Consider the following 21,154-nt stretch of genomic DNA (forward strand, 5'->3'; position numbering starts at 1 on the left):
TAGGGAAAAACAAATTGAGCTCAATTCTGATTTCTAATTTTAGAAATTCCTGTGTGCCACCCCTCCCTCAACCAGCCAGTCTGCACACTTTTCAGTTCTCAGTCGGGTGTCGGTCATAGCAGCAACTTTGCTTTTTCTCTCTTTGGTTTGCTCTATTTGTAATAAATAACCTTTACTATCAAATTAATAGAGTATGTTGCTGTAAGGACTCATACATGTTCACTTTTAACTTGCCTCTCATGGAGCTGCTGGTGGCCGTGGGAGTCTGGCGCTCACGAGTCCTGCCTGTGCTCGGACCTCGTCCTTCTGGGGGCTGCCTTTGCGGTTGTGCGGGTGGACAGTCCCCTGTGTTAGGGTCATTGTTCATCAGTACTAGCAGGATATGGAGTCCAGCACATTCTACTTGCTCTGCAAGCGTGTGCAGTTAGGATGCATTAGTGTGAAAGTCACAGAAAAGCCAGCCCACCCCGGCTTAAACACTGAAGGGGATTGGTTGGCTCAGGTAAATGAAAAGTCCAGAGGCAGGCCCAGCCTCAGATGTGGTTTGATTCAGACTCCAGCCATTTTTCTTTCAAAGACTTATTTCTTTTTTCGGAAAAGTTTTAGGTTACCAGCAAAATTAAGAGGAAGGTACAGAGGTTTCCCATATACCCCTCCCCCCGGCACATGCACAGCCTCCCCCACTATCACCATCCCCCACCAGGGTGGTCATTTGTTACAGCTGATGAGCCTACACTAATCACCCACAGTCCATAGCTTACATTAGGGTTCCCTCTCGGTGACTTGTATCTATCACTCTAAACAGGGTAGTTTCCTCTGTGCTCAGCGTGTTTAACCTCTCCAGCCCCCAACCCCTGGCAACCACCAATCTTTTTACTGTCTCCACAGTTTTTTGCCTTTTCCAGAATGCCACGTAGCTGGAAGTATACAGTATGTAGCCTATTCATATTGACTTCTTTCACTTAGTAATATGCTTTTAAGGTTTTTCAGTGTCTTTTCGTGGCTTGATAGCTCATTTCTTTTTAACACTGAATAATATTGCATTGTCTGGATAGACCACAGTTTACTTATCCATTCACCTGCTGAAGGACATCCTGATGGTTCCAGTTTTTGGCAGTTATGACTAAAGCTGCGGTAAACACCTGTGTGCAGGTTTTTGTGTGGACGTGAGTTTTCATTTCCTTTGGGTAAAATATCAAGGAGCACAATTGCTGGATTATATGCTGAGATTACGTTCGTTTTTGTAAGAAACTTTCCCGTTTCGGAACGCTTCTTTGCCTCTGCCTTCCTGCGGCCGGCTTTGCTCTCAGGTTGGCTCCCTTGTTTTGTAAACAGATGCTTCCCACTGAAGGAACGTTCTGCAGTTTGCCCTGCTGTGTGCCGGTGTGTCCTGCCCACTCCAGCATAATCACTATGCAAGGGTTGAGGCTCTGCTCTTGGGCTTACACCAAATAGGGCCACCCCAGAAGAAAAGTGGGGTGCCCCACCCAGACAGCCTCACCACTCTCCAGCAGGGGGAGTGGTCCTTCAGGGGAAGATCGCGGTTAACGGGGAAGGGAGGAGGAGAGTGGGTAGTGAATAGGCAGCAAGTGAATGCCCGCTGCCAGGAGGAGGAGCTGGGTGGGAACCTCAGCTCAGGGGATGTGTTTCCTGCAGCAGCAGGTGCTTCTCTCAGCATTGATTCTGCGGGGAGGAGTGTGTCAGCCGGGAGGCTGCTCCCACTGTGCTCACTGGTGTCGCCCAGGCTCCCTGTTCCCTGGTGGGAGGCCTGAACAACAGTCCTCATTTGCTTCACATGTGTGCACACGGCTGTTTTTCAGATCTTTTCAGATCGCTGACTTGAGAGATGGTAAATGAGCCTTTTACGTGGGTCTTTGTCAAAACTGAGAAAACAGGGATGCCCCTGGCTTTTTTCTGCATTTATTCTAGTCACCTGGGGTGACTAGGATAAAGAGCCCAGGGCTGAAGGGTCACAAAATTCCTTGCTGCTCTTCTATATTCTCTGTGTGGAAGACTTTCCCAGTCTTTATTGCCCTTTTTCAGTGGAACTTTGAACATAACTTTGGTTGGTTCATACGCACCATTTAAATTTGGTGTGAATTGGCAGAGGGTCCTCTGATGATGTAGGTGTTTTGGCTGTTTATTTACTTAATGCTTTGGCCTGGGGGACCAGGATCTGTAAGACATTAGCAGGCTCAGAAGCTTGGCCTGGCCTGGCCTCCAGGGGCTGTGCTGGGCCTGGTTGGTCAGGCCTGAGTCAAGCCATCTTCAGCCCTTCAACCACCTGCGCTTAGTGATCGCTGCTGGTTTTCTTTTGTCTCTTTCTCTCTTTTTTTTTAAAAAAATATTTATTTCTTTTTGGCTGCATCAGGTCTTAGTTGCAGCACGCGGGAGTTTCGTTGTGGCTCGTGGGCTCTTTGTTGCGGCGCACGGGCTTCTCTCTAGTTGTGGCATGCAGGCTTAGTTGCCTCACGTAGCATGCAGGATCTTAGTTCCCCGACCAGGAATTGAACCCACGTCCCCTGCATTGGAAGGCGGATTCTTAACCACTGGACCACCAGGGAAACCCCTCTCTCTCTTTTCTTTTCTTTTTTTTTCATTGCAGTACGCGGGCCTCTCACTGTTGCGGCCTCTCCCGTTGCGGAGCACAGGCTCCGGACGCGCAGGCTCAGCGGCCATGGCTCACGGGCGCAGCCGCTCCGCAGCATGTGGGATCTTCCCGGACCGGGGCACGAACCCGTGTCCCCTGCATCGGCAGGCGGACTCTCAACCACTGCGCCACCAGGGAAGCCCCTCTCTCTCTTTTTTTAATTGAAGTGTAGTTGGCTTACAATGTTGTCTTAATTTCTGCTGTACAGCAAAGTGATTCAGTTATACATATATATGCATTCTTTTTTTAATAAATTTATTTATTTATTTATTTATGGCTGCGTTGGGTCTTCGTTGCTGCACACAGGCTTTCTCTAGTTGCAGCGAGCGAGGGCTACTCTTTGTTGCAGTGCGTGGGCTTCTCATTGCGGTGGCTTGTCTTTGTTGCGGAGCACGGGCTCTAGGCGCGTGGGTTCAGTAGTTGTGGCTTGCGGGCTCTACAGCACAGGCTCACTAGTTGTGGCACACGGGCTTAGTTGCTCCATGGCACGTGGGATCTTCCCGGACCAGGGCTCGAATCTGTGTCCCCTGCCTTGGCAGGCGGATTCTTAACTACTGTGCCACCAGGGAAGTCCCAAAATATGCATTCTTTTTTACATTCTTTTCTATTATGTTTTTTTAAAGGCAACCCAATTTTTATTTTTATTTTTTAAAAATATATTTATTTATTTATTTTTGGCTGCGTTGGGTCTTCGTTGCTGCGCACAGGCTTTCTCTAGTTGTGATGAGTGGGGGCTACTCTTTGTTGCGGTATGTGGGCTTCTCCTTGTGGTGGCTTCTCTTGTTGTGAACACAGGCTCTAGGAGCACGGGCTTAAGTAGTTGTGGCTTGCAGGCTCCAGAGTGCAGGCTCAGTAGTTGTGGTGCACGGACTTAGTTGCTCTGCGGCATGTGGGATTTTCCCAGACCAGGGCTCGAACCTGTGTCCCCTGTGCTGGCAGGTGGATTCTTAACCACTGTGCCACCAGGGGAGTCCTATTTTTTATCATTTAAAATATTTATTTGTTTATTTATTTGGCTGCACTGGGTCTTAGTTGCAGCATGCGGGCCCTTGGTTGTGGCATGTTTAGTTGCAGCATGCAGGCTCTTAGTTGTGGCATGCATGTGGGATCTAGTTCCCTACCAGGGATTGAACCTGGGCCGCCTGTATTGGGCGCGTGGCATCTTAACCACTGGACCACCAGGGAAGCCTCTCCATTATGGTTTATCTCAGGATATTGAATACAATTCCCTATGCTCTTCAGTAGGACCTTGTCTATATCGCTGCTGTTTTTTTTTTTTTAATATTTATTTATTTAATTTATTTTTGGCTGCATCGGGTCTTAGTTGAGGCATGCAGGATCTTTTGTTGTGGTGTGTGGGCTATCATTGTGGGTCATGGGCCTTCTCTCTAGTTGTGGCATGTGGATTTTCTCTTTAGCTGTGGCGCACAGACTCCAGGGCGCATGAGCTCTGTAGTTTGCGGCACACAGGCTCTCTCGTAGAGGAGCGTGAGCTCAGTAGTTGTAGCGCGCGGGCTTAGTTGCCCCATGGTGTGTGGGATCTTAGTTCCCTGACCAGGGATCAAACCCACGTCCCCTGCATTAGAAGGCAATTCTTTTATTTTTAATATTTATTTATTCATTTAATATATTTTTTTATTATTGCTGCATTGGGTCTTTGTTGCTGCACGCGGGCTTTCTCTAGTTGCGGCGAGCGGGGGCTACTCTTCGTTGCAGTGTGTGGGCTTCACATCGCGGTGGCTTCTCTTGTTGCAGAGCACGGGCTCTAGGCGCACGGGCTTCAGTAGTTGTGGCACAGGGGCTTCAGTAGTTGTGGCTCGCGGGCTCTAGAGCGCAGGCTCAGTAGTTGTGGCGCACGGGCTTAGTTGCTCCGCGACATGTGGGATCTTCCCGGAGCAGGTCTCAAACCCGTGTCCCCTGCATTGGCAGGCGGATTCTTAACCACTGCGCCACCAGGGAAGTCCTGGAAGGCAATTATTTACCACTGGACCACCAGGGAAGTCCCTCACTGCTGGTTTTAATGTCTAACAGCAGCAAATGCTTTCCATTTCTCTTCACTACCTCCCTCACTGAGAAGTTCCCCGAGCACAGGGTCCAGCTGATATTTCCTTATGTCTTCCTGGTGGGCCAGCCAGTGAGGCACTCTTCGTCAGGGCTGGTCATCGTGGTCGTGGCCGGAGAGTGGAGCACAGATGGTGTTTGTAGCAGGAATAACTCAGCGACTCATGGGTCCTTTGAAGGGTGGGTGACTAACCCTTCCTCTCCAGACTAAGGAACTACCTGACTTGTTTGTTGCCTTATCGACTGTATTTCTGGTAAATGGCTTAAAGGAAATGTAAAAAGAGGAAGCACCCAAATGTGTATAGTTCCGTGTGGAAGGTGGAAAAGTGAGATTGATCTGGGGTTTCTGGTTGGCATTCCAGTGCAGCGGGTGGGATTGGGGCGGTGACTCTGGCACTTGGCTGCCGAGGGGCTCCAGTCCAAAGGGTGGCGGTGGCCCAGGTGGTGGGGGTCTCAGGACACTGGTCCTGTTAATAGTGAGCCTGTTTGATTTGACCTTCAGCAAATACTCTTCACTGTTGAATTTTTAGGTCATTTGTGATGGAAGGTGACTCATTTGTAAAGTGTGGCTCTCCCTGTGGCCTTCGCCCTCTTTCTTCCTACTGCTGTGCTTTTAGTCACTCTTAAATGTGGGGCATGAAACTAGGGAAGAGAGTATGGCCCTGCTGCCAGTCCCTTGTCACCTTCCAGGTATGTAACTTGTCCAACTGGATGAATTCCTTTAACTGAACAGATGATCCCAAGGTTGGTCACTGGAGATGTTTTCAGACAGGCCCTAGTGTGCAGCTGTGGGGCTCTCAAGACAGTTGACAGGGAATTCCCTGGTGGTCCAGTGGTTAGGACTCCACGCTCTCACTTCCTAGGGCCTGGATTCAATCCCTGGTCAGGGAACTAAGATCCCACAAGCCATGTGGCGCAACTGAAAAAACAAAAAGACAGGAGTTTACAAATCTTTCCATTCCCCTTGCTGGCTGAATGGGAGAACATTAATCTCAGTGGTTTAACTTAAGGACCCCTCACTTGGTAACTTTTCCACAGGCTGTGTCTTCTGGGTCAGCCTTCTCCTGGTTGTGTGATGGTGGGGAAGTTGCTTCACCTCTCTGAGCTTTTCTGTAAAAATGGGGACAATGAAGTAAGGGCCTGCCCAATGAGGTTGTCAGGGAGGTTCTGTGAGCTGACCCCTGGGGGTGCCCGCACACAGCAGGCTCAGTGCACACAGCAGGTGCTCAGGGAGTTTCACATCCTTGTGTGGTTCTTCATCATCATCTGACTTAGTGGTCTGCTAGACGTTGGTGAAATTTGTATCTGGGTTACAAATGATTTCAAAGTAGCAAATGACACATTCCGATTTTAATAATCATATTTCCTGAGAGTGAGGCATGTTAATTCCCCACCCCAAACCTGCTCCTCTCGTGGCCATCCTTACCTCCAGAAGTGGCACCACCATCTACCGGGTCAACATGGCCCACCTGATTCCCCATCCGAATGTATGCTGAACCCTCTGCCTCTTGCTGTCTGCACTCCGGCCCCCACACCCTCCTCCTGGACCCGCAGAGCCTTCTGGGTGAGCCTCTGCCTCAGTCTTTTCTCCCCACAGTGCCCAAAGGGACCTTTCTAGATGCAGGTCTGACTACGCTCTTCCTTATTCCACGACGCGAGGACTTCCCACTGCCCCTGGACTGCACCCCAGGCTCCTGTGACACAGCGTGTCCACGGGAGACCCTGTCGTGGTACCAGCACTCTGTGAGCATTTTACATGCCTATCAGTGGGGGGAGGCTGGCTAATAAAAGTTTTTAAACTAGTTACAGGAGAGTCAAAAAATATTTTTTCTCTGTTTTAGTCATATAAAACTCTGTAGCCTTTTTCTTTTTCTTTCTTTTCCTTTTTATTTATTTATTTTTTGGGCTGTGTAGGGTCTTCGTTTCTGTGCGAGGGCTTTCTCTAGTTGTGGCAAGTGGGGGCCACTCTTCATTGCGGTGCACGGGCCTCTCACTATCGCGGCCTCTCGTTGCGGAGCACAGGCTCCAGACTTGCAGTCTCAGTAGTTGTGGCTCACGGGTTTAGTTGCTCCACGGCATGTGGGATCTTCCCAGACCAGGGCTCGAACCTGTGTCCCCTGCATTAGCAGGCAGATTCTCAACCACTGCGCCACCAGGGAAGCCCAGCCTTTTTCTTTTAATATTTGTTTGTTTATTTACTTATTTATTCATTCATTTATTTATTTTTGGCTGCATCAGGTCTTAGTTGCGGCACGTGGGATCTTTCGTTGCAGCGCAGGGGGCGCGCAGGCTTCGCTCTCGTTCTGGCACATGGGCTCATTAGTTGCAGCACATGGGCTTAGTTGCCCCACGGCATGTGGGATCTTAGTTCCCTGACCAGGGATTGAACCCACGTCCCCTGTATTGGAAGGCGGATTCTTAACCACTGGACAACCAGGGAAGCCCCAAAACTCTGTAGTCTTTGATGACAGGTTTCAACAAAGTCCGGGAAGTGCAGTTAGCTGTCAGACTGAAGAATTTTGGAATAGAGAGGCCCCTTTGTCTGGGGCTCCACGTTGGTGGGTTTATGAAAGGAAGGTGCCTACAGAGACTGCAGTCTGCGAGGCCCACGCCGCCCGTGGTTCTGCCGCCTGGCCGCTGGGTTGGGGAGGCTGCGCTGGCAGCTGGTCGTGTGTGTCTTCTGTGCATCAGCTGCCGGGGGATCAGCCAGTTCGCAGGTTTGTGCACCAGTTAGCGTCACAGAGGCTGGAATTTGATTCATACTCACTGGCTCTGTTAATCTCTTCTAGAATCCTGACTTCATTTACACCAGTTTACCCAGCAATCATTAGAAATAATGGAATTTGGCCAAGTAGTGGTTGTTCATTTAGGAAGGGAAGGCAGTCTAATAATTCTTTCTTCAATCTAGCTTGAGGCCGAGTACGTGTGTGTGTAAGAAAATCGTTGCTTTATTTTTCCCCCATGTGACATCAGTACAAATGCACGTTTTTGTGAGCCACTCAGTGTCCTCTCAGAGCTCATTAATTCCAAAAAGTGTTTACTCTGAGGAAACAACTCAGTAAATCTCTTCAGTCCCTTCCTGGAACTCAGGCTGGCTATCTGATTTTGTGAAAATAAACGCAGTCTTCAAAGAGGCCGTGCACAGGACCTTGTGCGTGCGTGTGAAGGGCTTCAGGCTCACCCCTCCTCACCCCTCCCCTGGGTGGATTACAGCCTCAGCCCACAAGCCTTCTCGGAACTGGTAAAACTCTTTGTAGCAACTGGACTCAGCTCTTTTGTTTGGACCAAACTCCTCCAGTTTTGATGGATAGAGGTGAGCCCTGCATTGTGTGGCTGGGTGGGCACCCTTCTCAGCCCCCCAGCAGCAGGAGGCTCCCATTCCCTGGCCCTCTGCTCATCCAGCCTTGTGCCCTTCAAATCTTTAACGTGCTTTTATCTGGTATTGACCCTCTCTGGATCACCGGCTCATTTTTAGTCTGTAGGGCCAGTGTCTTCTCTTGAACAAATATTTTAAAATAATCATAGGGCTTCCCTGGTGGTGCAGTGGTTGAGAGTCCGCCTGCTGATGCAGGGGACATGGGTTCGTGCCCCGGTCCGGGAAGATCCCACGTGCTACGGAGCGGCTAGGCCCGTGAGCCATGGCCGCTGAGCCTGCGCGTCCAGAGCCTGTGCTCCGGAACGGGAGAGGCCACAACAGTGAGAGGCCCATGTACTGCAAAAAAAAAAAAAAAAGCATAAAGAATGTTGCGTGTAATAGCCAGCAGTTAGAGTAACTTGAATGTCTAATAGCAGGATTGATTGCACAGGGATTTTTTTTCTGCATGGTTGGAGAACATAGGATTTCTATTTTCTTCTTTTTGTTTTTCGACATTTTCCAAATTCCTATAAAACATAAACCTTGGTAATTTGAAAGTATGTTATTAAAATATATACAAAGGTATATCACAAGAGGGTGTGAATTATGTGCAGTTTTTCAACAGCATATTTTTTCTTTTAAAAGGATGCATATAAATGTTTCCTTTTAGTATGATCTTAGGTCTCCTTAATGTTTGCACTGCTATACCAGTTTTGTTTTGTTTTGTGTTTTTTTGGCCGCATTGAGCGTGGCATGCCGGATCTTAGTTCCCTGACCAGGGATCAAACCCGCACCCCCTGCATTGGAAGCACAGAGTCTTAACCACTGGACCACCAGGGAAGTCCCTATATGAGTATTTTAATTAATTTTAATTTTTATTAAAACAATGGAGAGAAGGAAAAATTCAAATAATGCTAAAAGGCTGATAACTAAATTTAGCAGTCTCATGACCCTCTGGCCTTTCCAGGATGGCCGCTTCCAACTGTGTCTTACCCTAGTGTATTAGCTCAGGCTGCCAGGACAAAATATCATAGACTTGGGGGTTAAACAACATTTATTTCTCACGGTTCTGGAGACTGGAGGTCCCAGACCAAAGCCCTGGCAAGGTAGGTTTCATTCCATTCTTCTCATGGATTGCTCACATGGCCTTTTTTCAGTGTGTCTGTGTGGAGGGAGAAACAGCTCTCCAGCATCTCTTCTGGTTAAGGGTAATGATCCTGTCAGATCAGGGCCCTACTTTCATGACTTCATTTAACCATGTGACTTCCTTAGAGGCCCCATCTCCAAATACAGCCACCTGGTGGGGGGGGTAAGGGCCTCCACATCAGAATCTGGGGGATGTAGACTTGCAGTCCATCACACCCCCCTTTCTGAGTGATGTGCTCATACTGCTGTCCTTGGGGCATCTGCCCTGAGCCAGTCTCTGTGGATGCTCTCCTTTCCCCACCACCTGGCCTGATTATTAACACATTCTGGGTTTGGTTTACATCCATATTTGGTGTTTTCATTGCTGAGCCAAGTTGGGCCAAGCATTTTCTTTCTTGTGCCATTTTTGTGTGTGTGTGTGTTTTAAAGTTATGGTTGTTGAATTTTTTCATTTGATTTTGTGACATAAATCTTCCCTTATGCTGCATTGGCTTAAAAAGTGCCTGTCAAAATACTTCTCATTACTTTTCTCATTTTGGAGCCTGTGTTATTTAGATGTTGGACCATTTGGAATGATCCTTTAAATTTTGTTTCTTTTTCTCCTATTTTCTGTTTGTTTTCTTTTGTTGTGTTTTCAGCTCTTTCTACTAAATTTCTCTTGCTCTTGTTTTCTGAATATATACTCTAAAAAGACGAAATCATCCTTTTTTTTTTTTTAATTGTTCATGGATCAGCATTTAAAAATCTTTCTGGTGTTGACCTAAAGCAATATAACAGCCAGTTATTTTACCAGAAAATGGGTTTGTTGCAAAGAATTGCAATTTGGGACATGCAGTCTATAGTGAGCCACAGGCAAGTCCAGAGAACAAAGGAGAGGAACTTCTTTTATAGAGGAGAAGGAGGAGTTGGGAGGGGCTGCTATAAACAAAGACCCCATTGGAGGAAACTGGGAATTCAGAGTACAGTGGCTTTTCATTGGCTGAGCTGTTGCCAGGCAAAGAGAAATTCTCTCTCTGTCCTGCTGGGTGGTCCTTCTTGTTGGAGATGCAAAGGTATGTCTCTTCCTTTTGGGTCTGCAATTGATGATGGTAGGATGTGAGGGCTCCCTTTCCTGGCCTCCCAACTCCATTTTATTTTTTTATTTTTATTTTTATTTATTTATTTTTTGGCCACGCTGCCCAGCCTGTGGGATCTTAGTTCCCCGACCAGGGATTGCACCTGGGTGCTTGGCACTGAGAGCACGGAGTCCTAACTACTGGACTGCCAGGGAATTCCCACATCTCCATTTTAAGTGAGGGTTCTGTGTATTAACTTTCACATTAGCATCATGCCCCTACCCACCCCTCAGTAGGGAGACATGGTGGGTTGTGTCAAGAAGTCCTGCATATGTGGGAGAAAGACTGCTCCTTTTTCCTATGGTTATAGAGCTGGGCCTAGTTTGCAAAACTTATTTTAAATACAAATGAGAATTCTTTGGGAAGAAGTCAGTGAAGGAAAAGGAGATGTGGAGCACTGCTGTTTAGGGATGATCTAATGTGATGACTGTAAAATATGTAATTTGTAGGTGGTAACATTGTGGAAGGATTCTTTTTTTTTTTTTAAACTCATGTCAGTTTGGGAAGAGTTTATTTATTTTTAATTTATTTATATTTAATTTATTTATTTTTGGCTGAGTTGGGTCTTTGTTGCTGCACGTGGGCTTTCTCTAGTTCCTGCGAGCGGGGGCTACTCTTTGTTGTGCTGTGTGGGCTTCTCACTGCGGTGGCTTCTCTTGTTGCGGAGCACGGGCTCTAGGCACACGGGCTTCAGTAGTTGTGGCTTGCGGGCTCTAGAGTGCAGGCTCAGTAGTTGTGGCCCACAGGCTTAGTTGCCCCGCGGCATGTGGGATCTTCCTGGACCAGGGCTCGAACCCGTGTCCCCTGCATTGGCAGGCTGATTCTTAACCACTGTGCCACCAGGGAAGTCCGATTCTTTCTTTTTTAATGAGAATTCTCTTTGGGATGCCTTTAGTACCCTTGAGATTATTCAGTGGATAAAAATTATATGCATACATATAACTTGTCAGGAGCACATTTGTTCTGTGTGTTAAGTTTGCCTGAATTAGGCATGGCTGAAGGGTTGGTGTCTTGGGGAAGATGTGGATGCTGTATCTCATTCTTGTGTAATTCTTGGATTTCTTACTGAATCTTCTTGAGGACTGTTTGTTCATCTGAGGACAGTTGATCCCTGTGCTGGCAATGGACTTGTGAAACTGAATAAAGGAAACCTCATTTAAAGTCTGGAGTCCAGAAGGGGAGCTCTGATGCCCTACACTCCACCTCAGTTAGAGACCGCGCAGGAAGAGAAGTACCTTCCATTCCCAGCAGGGAGGTATGTACTTTACTGCCCCTGCAGGAGGAAGGAAGAGTTCTTGCCCAGCGCCAAGCCCAGCCTGTTGGAACCCTAGCAGCTCAGCCAGTAGGAATCCATCACCACCCTGAACTCTTGCTTTCCTCCAAGGGACTTTGGTTCAGAGCACCCCCTCAGCTTCCTCCTTTTCTCTATAAAGTAACACTCCTCTCCTTTGTTTGCTGGACTTGCCTATAGTTTTTGCTATAGCATTGTCGTCCTGAATTGCAATTCTCTGCTATTCCTGAATAAACTCGTTTTGCTGGTAAAATAACTGGATGTTCTCAGCAGACTATTATGATCGGTGTTTTGGAGTTTTGGAGAACAAAAGGGGGGCTCAAGGACAGTGGTCCACATATGACCAAGAAAAGCTGTGTCTGAGCAGACAGGAAAAGATGACTCTGTGTGGCCCCAATACAGCTGCCCCTTTAAAAGGAGAATTGACAGAAACACAGATTCATTCGTTCATTGAGTGTCCTCCATGTGCCACATACTATTCTAGAAGCTGGAGATTCACTAGTGAACAAAGCAGACAAAAATCCCTCCAATTGTGGAGCTTACACTTTTAACAGGGAGAGATACAAGATGAGAACACAAGTAAAATACTGAGCATTTCAGATGGTGCAGTTTAAGGTGGGGCAGAGGGAGGGTTGCCATTTTCACAAGAGTGGCCAGAGAGGGTCTCATTCTGGAGGGTGACTTTTGAGCAAAGCCTGAAGAAGGTGAGAGCACAGACCGTGTACCTGGAGGAGGACGAGGGAGGAGCAAGTAGGAAAGGCAGCCTAGCTGGGGCAGAGTGGCCGAGGGGCGAGGGGTGGGAGAAGAGCGCAGAGAGGTGACTTGGCATTTCTGAGACTGCGGCTTTTTCTTTGGTCTCTTTCAAATTGTCAGTGTATTGATGGTATTTGGAGCTGTGAGCCTTGTTGTGACCCCCCAGTGAGCAAATGTAGATAGAGACAAGAAGGCCTCTGGCGGCTTTCCACTGCTGAGGGATGCAGAGACCTGGCAGTGAGGTTGGAGGAAACCAGCGGAGTATGGGGTCTTGGAGACCAAATGAAGAAAGTGCACCAAGAAAGATGGGTTGAGTAGCCGTCGGCACTGCTGATAGGTGATGTGAGATGGGGGCTGGTGTCCTTACGTCTAGCAACCTGGAGATTGTTGGGGACCCTGAGTTGTGCTGGTGGGAGATGGTAAAAGCACATTGAAATGGCTTTCAGATTGAGCTTTAGACAGCTCAGAGCCCTTTGAGAAGGACTGTGTCTTAGTCTTATTTGTCCTTGGCTTAAGATACTGTCTTGCAGGTCTGCTCTTGATAAATATGTACTGAAAGAAATGACTCGAGCTCTTAGAAAACACCTGCAAGATGTGCGGAATCCACCCGCCCGCCTGTGCCCTTGAGTACAGCGTTCACATCCCCGTCCTGAGACCCCTGACCTTTATCAAGGAAGCTGCTGCTTCCCTTGTGGTTCATGTCACAGCCAGGAGCTACCTCTGCATTGGTTTTACCTTTTTTGGCCTCCCACCTTTGATAAAGAAATCTAGTGTTTTTTGTTTTTTTTTTTTTAGATGTTGGGGGTAGGAGTTTAGTAATTTATTTGTTTATTTTTGCTGTGTTGGGTCTTCGTTTCTGTGCGAGGGCCTTCTCTAGTTGTGGCAAGCGGGGGCCACTCTTCATCGCGTTGTGCGGGGCTCTCACTATCGCGGCCTCTCTTGTTGCAGAGCACAGGCTCCAGACACGCAGGCTCAGTAGTTGTGGCTCACGGGCCTACTTGCTCCGCGGCATGTGGGATCCTCCCAGACCAGGGTTCGAACCCATGTCCCCTACATTAGCTAGCAGACTCCCAACCACTGTACCACCAGGGAAGCCCAAGAAATCTAGTTTTTAAAAAAATCAGATCAAGCGAGAAATTCTATCTGATTCCTTTTATTAAGGATTCAGAAACAAGCTATGGCTTATGTGTTTCAATATGCCACTAGTGTTGAATGTCGAGGCTGAATTTATTGGTTGAAGTCTCCCACTATGAATGTGGATTTGTCTGTTGTTGTTTTTTCTGTCAAGTTTTGCTCTATGTGTTTTGAGTCCATAGTTCACATGCATACACATTGAGTTGTTACTTGTTTTTGTGGATTGACCATTTTATTATTATAACATGTCTTTATATCTAATATTGCTTTTTGCTTAAAAATCTACTTTGTCTGATATTGGTATAGCTACCCCAACTTTCTTTTAAAAGTATTTGCATGATTTATGTGTTTTCTAATCTTTATTTATTTATTGAGATATAATTGACATACATTCTCTTAGTTTCAGTGGTACACCATAACCATTCGATGTTTGCATATAGTGTGAAATGGTCACCACAGTAAGTCTAGTTAATATCTGTCGCCATATGTAGTTACAAAAAAATTTTTTTTCTTGTGAAGAGATTTCAGTCTTTTATTTTCAAATGTTCTATATTCTTTTTTTTGGCTGCAGTGTGTGGCTTGTGGGATTTTAGTTCCCCGACCAGGGATTGAACTCAGGCCCTCAGCAGTGAAAGTGCAGGGCCCTAACCACTGGACTGCCACGGAATTCTGAAATTTTCTATATTCTTTTTTTTTCTTGATTTTTTTTTATGTGGACCATTTTTAAAGTCTCTACTGAATTTGTTACAATATTGCTTCTGTTTTATGTTTTTTGGTTTTTTGGCCGTGAAGCATGTGGGATTCCAGCCCCCCGACCAGGGATTGAACCCGCACCCCCTGCATTGGAAGGTGAAGTCCCAACCACTGGACCGCCAGGGAAGTCCCAATTTTCTATATTCTTATATTTAAGTTATTTCTCTTATAAGGTGGATATGGATAGTTTTTTAAAAATCCAGATGATCTGCTTTTTAAAAAAAATTATTGATTGATTGATTGATTGATTTTTGACTGCATTGGGTCTCCGTTGCTGTGCGTGGGCTTTCTCTAGTTGCGGCGGGTGGGGGCTACATTTCGTTGCAGTGCGTGGGCTTCTTATTGCTGTGGCTTCTCTTGTTGCGGAACATGGGCTCTAGGCACGCGGGCTTCAGTAGCTGCAGCATGTGGGCTCAGTAGTTGTGGCTCATGGGCTCTAGAGTGCAGGCTCCATATTTGTGGCGCATGGGATTAGTTGCTCTGTGGCATGTGGGATCTTCCTGGACCAGGGATTGAACCCATGTCCCCTGCGTTGGCAGGCGGATTCTTAACCACTGTGCCACCAGGGAAGTCCCCAGATGATCTACTCTTAATTGGCATATTTAGTTGATTTATATTTAATATATAATAATTACCAATATATTTGGACTTAAAGCTATCTTTTAGTATTTATGTTTTATTTGTTCCTCCTCATTCTCCTTTCTCATTTCTTTTGGATTAATTATTTTTTTGTTATTCAATTGCCCCCCTCTGTTAGCTTGTTCTACGTTTATGTACTACTATTTTTTTTTTTTTTTTTTTTTTTTGTTCTTGCGTTATGCGGGCCTCTCACTGTTGTGGCCTCTCCCATTTGCGGAGCACAGGCTCCGGACGCGCAGGCCCAGCGGCCATGGCTCACGGGCCCAGCCGCTCCGCGGCATGTGGGATCTTCCCGAAACGGGGCACGAACCCGCGTCTCCTGCAACGGCAGGCGGACTCTCAAGCACTGCGCCACCAGGGAAGCCCATGTACTACTATTTTTTTAAATTTTTAATTTATTTTTATTTTTTGGTGCGTTGGGTCTTCCTTGCTGTGCGTGGGCTTTCTCTAGTTGCGGCAAGCAGAGGCTACTCTTCATTGCGGTGCGTGGGCTTCTCATTGCGGTACCTCCTCTTGTTGCGGGGCACAGGCTCTAGGTGCGCAGGCTTTAGTAGTTGTGGCTCGCGGGCTCAGTAGTTGTGGCTTGCGGGCTCTAGAGCGCAGGCTCAGTAGTTGTGGTGCACGGGCTTAGTTGCTCTGTGGCATGTGGGATCTTTCCAGACCAGGGCTCCAACCCATGTCCCCTGCATTGGCAGGCGGATTCTTAACCACAGTGCCACTAGCGAAGCCCTGTACTACTACTTTTTAAGTGGTCCCTCTAGAGATTACAGCATGCATCCCTGACCTATTTGAGTGTAAGTTGGTTCTTTTGTCACTTACCGGAAAATGTAAAGACTAAAGGTTAAACTAAAACAAGTTATGTACTCCCCCATTGCTTTTTATGCAGTTGTTGTTTATTTTTTTGGTATGTGTATGTGTGTATGTATGTATGTATGTATTTATCTATTTATTTGGCTGTGTCAGGTCTTGGTTGCAGCACGTGGGATCTTTGTTGAGGCGTGCAGGATCTTTCATTGCGGCGTGCGGGCTCAGTAGTTGTGGTGCGGGCTTAGTTGCCTGTGGCATGTGGGTTCTTAGTCTTACAGCTGCACCGTCCAAGGTAATTTGTCATTTTTTGGTGCCACCGTTAAAGATTTTCTTCTGTGTCTTTGGTAAAACTACTGAAGTTTTACTGTCATGTCTGTTTATCTGGCTTGAGGTTTGAAGTACTTTTTGAATCTCTGACTTGATGATTTTCGTGAATTTTGGGAAGTTCTCAGTTATTAGCTCTTCAAATATTGCTTCTGCTGTATTCTCTCTTTCTCCTCTTCTTCTGGGATTCCAGTTACTCATGTGTCAGACCTTTCTTCTTTTTAAGTCTTTTCAGTAGTTTCTGTCCTTATCATGCTTCAGTATGCATATTTTCCAGACCTATGTACCATTCACTAATTTCTCTTCAGTTGTGTGTAGTCTACTGTTACATCTGTCTGTGGATTTCTTAACTTCATTTGTTATATTTTTCAGTTTTAGTGTTCATTTGATTTTTTTTTTAAATATTCAGTCCCCTGCTCAAACTCTCCAGCTTGTCTTTTAACTTACTGAACACATTAATCACATATATTTTAATGTCCTGTAATTTTAAAATTGGGGTGTTTTGTGGTTCTGTTTCTGTTGTCTGTTTTTCTCTTGTTCTTGAGTCAGTTGGTCCCGTCTCCTAGTATGCTGGGCAGTTTTTATTGAATACCAGACATTGTATATGGAAAATTCAGAGATCGTTTGAAGTTCCTGATCATAATTTTCTCCAATGAGGGCTTACTTTTGCTTCTGACTGGCCTTTAGTATGGGGACCTGTCACTTTACTCCAGCCAGGAACCAATCTGATTTGAACACAGGACTTCAGTCTTTGGGCAGGCTGGTCTATTTCAGGTTCATCCCTTCTCCTAGCATATAGCCCATTGGGGTCCCGACTGAAGGCCTGGGGTCTTCATCAGGGCCCACATCTTTGGTGCACTTGGAACACCCACTTAAGAATTCTGGAAGTATTCACATTCTCAGCTTGGAAGTCATTGCTTGAGAACCTCAAGGAGAAAAGTGGGACCATATGTTTGACTTGCCTGTCTGTTTTCCTTTTTTTTCTCATGCTTTGGCCCCTTAAGAGATCTCATTTCCTTGGTAGCTATCTTGTGCCTTAAAACAGATGAAAACATTTGTTGGTTTTTTTTTAAATAAAAAACTATCAAATTTATTTCGATATCTAGTTTCATTTTTAAGTTAAAGCTTTTAGACAATTTTTTTTTTGTAATTTAAGATTCATTATCGGAGGTGAGGAAAATGTTAATAAGCTATTAATTACTGACAACAAGTAAAATTATTAACCATGCATTTATAAAAGACATGTTAAAGAGTAAAAAGTTCCAGTTACACTACTTAACTGAAGGAAATATCCTTCAGCCCTTTATTTCTAATTATAACACGTTCTCATTTTGACATAATTTACACCTTTTTCACCCAATTAATACTATGTTAAACAAAATTTTTCCAACTGTTAAGGCTTTTTTTACCATTTATGAAATATGACTTAACTGTTACTCTTTAAAAGTTCCTTAAAAGAAATTTGAAATTTTAATTTTCACCATGAACCTGTTTGATCAAAAAAGTAAAGGACAGGGCTTCCCTGGTGGCGCAGTGGTTGAGAGTCCGCCTGCCGATGCAGGCGACATGGGTTCGTGCCCCGGTCTGGGAAGATCCCACATGCCGTGGAGCGGCTGGGCCCGTGAGCCATGGCCGCTGAGCCTGCGCGTCCGGAGCCTGTGCTCCGCAACGGGAGAGGCCGTGACAGTGAGAGGCCCGGGTACCGCAAAAAAAAAAAAAAAAAAAGTAAAGGACATCACTACCACGTGAATTAAAAGAATGGAATAGAAAACAAAAGTGGTATTATATAATCAGCAAATTATTTGATAAGACATTTTAAGTACTTCACATTTCTACTTAGCACAAGTGAGAATTAACTGGTTCCACGGTACTACAGGCTTGGCAATTTTACTCCAAGCTTTAAATCATAGTGTTTTAAAGCTTCACTAAGAAAATGGCAGTGTTCATAAGTTCAAAAATTGTTATATCTAATAAGTGGTATTCTACATAGTCAAGATAATAAGAGAATTCTTTATAAAATTAGATTTAAAAAAATGCAGAATGTCTTATAATTACCAATATCTCAAAAGCTAAAATGAGAAAAATATAGAAAATAGAAGTACTCGTTGAATAACATTATTTTGCTTTGAGGAAGCCAGAAATGACTCTATTCCAAGAAATAAGTAATAATGATAAAAGATGTGATTAATACACTGTATCTCTTTTAAGCCAAAGCACACTTTTCACCTCAGGACAATTCTGATTTTTATATTCTTAATCTCCTTTGTCCAGAACAGGACCCCATTTTAAGCCATTATTTGAATACAGTCCATAATCTAAAGCCATTTTTCTCCACAGGATGTTTTCATTTTAGTACATACGCTGCAAAAAGGCAAATGACTAAGTCAGTTATAAAGAATTTGTAGCATAATAAATGCCAATTTACAGTAACTGTCAACAGACTTCTACACCGAACCCTGAAAGTTGCTGCAGTACAGGTGAGAACTAACATGATTCTTTCATATGCTCAGACTTAGTTTACTAAATAATACTGTCATAAGATCTGAAAAGAAACGTTAATGGGTCCTTCCAAAGCTGCATAATTTTCCAGATAATTTTCCTCTGGTTGCAGAGCCTGTGTATTCTTTCAATCCTCTTTTAGTCCTTTAGCTTTTGCAGTATTTTCTTGACGTTTTTGTTCTTCTTTTGCTCCTTTTCCCTGGCCTCAATCATCTTGGCCAATTTCTAAGACAGTACAGCACTTGCTAGAAACAATGGAGTTAGGGCCAAAATAACTGTTGTAAGGAAGCCATATGGGTCCTTTGCAGCCCATTCCACAGCATACTCAGCCCAAGCCTTTATATCAAACATCTTTGTAGAGGCCTTATGCTTGAGTAGTGCTCTCTAATTTTGTCCTGGGATTATTAGCGAATCACAATTTCAGATGACTCTTGGTTGGTTGTCTTCTTTAGCTCTACCATACACTTCTGAGAGAATGCTTAAATTCTATATACTTGGGCCGTTGGTGCGGTGGCCGCCTCCGCTGGGCACGGGGGCAAAACCGCGGCAGTGGCTGCCACCAGCTTCCCCTACATCGTGCCCGGGACGGTGGGCTCGGACCCCCACTCCCAACTCTCTGTTTTTCTAATTGTCCTTGCAGGTGGTGAGGTGTGCAGCAAGCAAGTCCACCTTGCACACCAAAATCCAAGGTTCACTTTATTTTATATATCAGCTGTTTACTTAGAGCTTGATTTAGATGAACGCTTATATTAGGTAGTTCTGTTGTGTGGCTTTAAAAGTCAGAAAAATCTGTGAAGAGACTAGTCCTGATAGGCATCCCTATTTCTCTGGACCTGCCTTAAGCTGCCTCTGGCAGAGAGGCTGTCCTGCCTTGCGAAAATCAGTGAAAATCAGAGTAAATGCTCCATGGGTTATACAACTCAAACATTCTTCAAAGTCCAGACACCCACCCCATTCACCCTCTCAATACTGTCTAAAGGTAAATAATCTGGATAATTGTGTATCCTTCCAAAGCGTCTTTATAAACATATAGAAATTAATATGAACATATTCTTTTTTTTTTTTTTTTTTTTTGGCCTCTCACTGTTGTGGCCTCTCCCATTGCAGAGCACGGGCTCCGGACGCGCAGGCTCAGCGGCCATGGCTCACGGGCCTAGCCGCTCCGCGACATGTGGGATCTTTCCGGACCGGGGCACGAACCCGTGTCCCCTGCATCGGCAGGCGGACTCTAAACCACTGCGCCACCAGGGAAGCCCCCTGAACATATTCTTATATTTTAAATGCTTAATACATTTTAAAGTAGGAATTTTCTTTTGAGAAATGGACGTGACCTAAAAAATTAGGTCCATCACACAGAATGTGGTATATACATTGAGTATAAACTCTAGACCTATTGCATATGTATTCATTTTTCAGGTGTAAAATGAATTTACTAATCACTGTAAACAAATTTAGAGTTTTCTTTCGTTTGGATTTTTATTGCTTTTATCCATCTGAGTGTTGTTGCCCTGTTCCCCATGTGACAAAGGTGGCTGGGTGGATTAGTGGCCACGTTCACTGTTGGGGAAGAGTGTGAACGTTAACGAACTGGCCTGGGTGAGAAACAGACTCAGGGCTCTGGTGGATAGAGCGTTACCCAGCACAAACGCCAGACGTGTTCAGCCCCACATGCCATGTGTGCACAGGACACGTGCACCTGCCATAGCATGAGGTGCTGTGCTCAGCATTCGCTCTGCAGCAGGCCCACGTTTGAGCCCACGTCGCCAGCACTGTTGCTGGGGGCGGAAAACAGGCCCGCAGGTGTACCTGTGCTGGAGCCCTCCTGCCCCCACCGGGGGTTCCCGTCCTCTGCTGGTCTTGGGTTCCCAGCCATGTGGCTGTGCTCCACGCTCAAGGCAGCCTCCGAGGGCCACAGGCTTGGAAACTGTAGTGTTGAAGGGGCCTGATGAGGCCTGGCACTGTGCCCTGAGGTGGCAGCCTGAGCCCGGGTTAGGCCAGTGACAGAGAATGCTTTTGGATATCCTAGCATTGAAGGAATGTGAGACTTGCCCCTTGGTTCTTTGAAATTCGGTTCGCTTTGGAATGTAAAGTTTTGTGGTGCCATCTGCAGTTGTGCTGGAGATAATATAAAGATAAACATTTCCGGGCTTCCCTGGTGGCGCAGTGCTTGAGAGTCCGCCTGCCAATGCAGGGGACACGGGTTCGTGCCCCGGTCCGGGAAGATCCCACATGCTGCGGAGCGGCTGGGCCCGTGAGCCATGGCCGCTGAGCCTGCGCGTCTGGAGCCTGTGCTCCGCAATGGGAGAGGCCACAACGGTGAGAGGCCCGCGTATCGCAAAAAAAAAAAAAAAAAAGATAAACATTTCCATGGTGAACAAAGACTGGCAAATAAGAGCAGCCCAGGCCTTTTGTTTTCACAGGGTCCACTGTGTACATATGGAAACAGTGGATGTATCTTACCTAGTTGGGCTTTCTCATAAAGGTGGTCAGGGTAAGTTTGTTTGGATATAGTGAACATCCTTTAAAAAGAAAATCCTTTTGAAACATTGTGAAAGAAAGCTTCATAAGCAGAAAAATCAAATAACTCCTTTTTTTTTTTTTTTTTTTTTTTTTTTTTTTTTTCGGGT

At 45.7% G+C, this 21,154-nt stretch overlaps 1 protein-coding gene and 1 pseudogene across 1 annotated transcript in view; one reads left to right on the forward strand and one right to left on the reverse strand.

Moving 5' to 3' along the window:
* Nucleotides 1-21,154, forward strand: part of AXIN1 (axin 1) — a 61,125-nt gene that overhangs the window by 2,625 nt on the left and 37,346 nt on the right. The gene's annotated exons all lie outside the window — the stretch shown is intronic.
* LOC103085052 (small integral membrane protein 15 pseudogene) lies at nt 18,655-18,878 on the reverse strand (annotated as a pseudogene).

This window comes from Lipotes vexillifer, unplaced genomic scaffold, assembly GCF_000442215.2.
Source record: "Lipotes vexillifer unplaced genomic scaffold, Lipotes_vexillifer_v1.1 scaffold914, whole genome shotgun sequence".
Classification (NCBI taxonomy): Eukaryota; Metazoa; Chordata; class Mammalia; order Artiodactyla; family Lipotidae; genus Lipotes; species Lipotes vexillifer.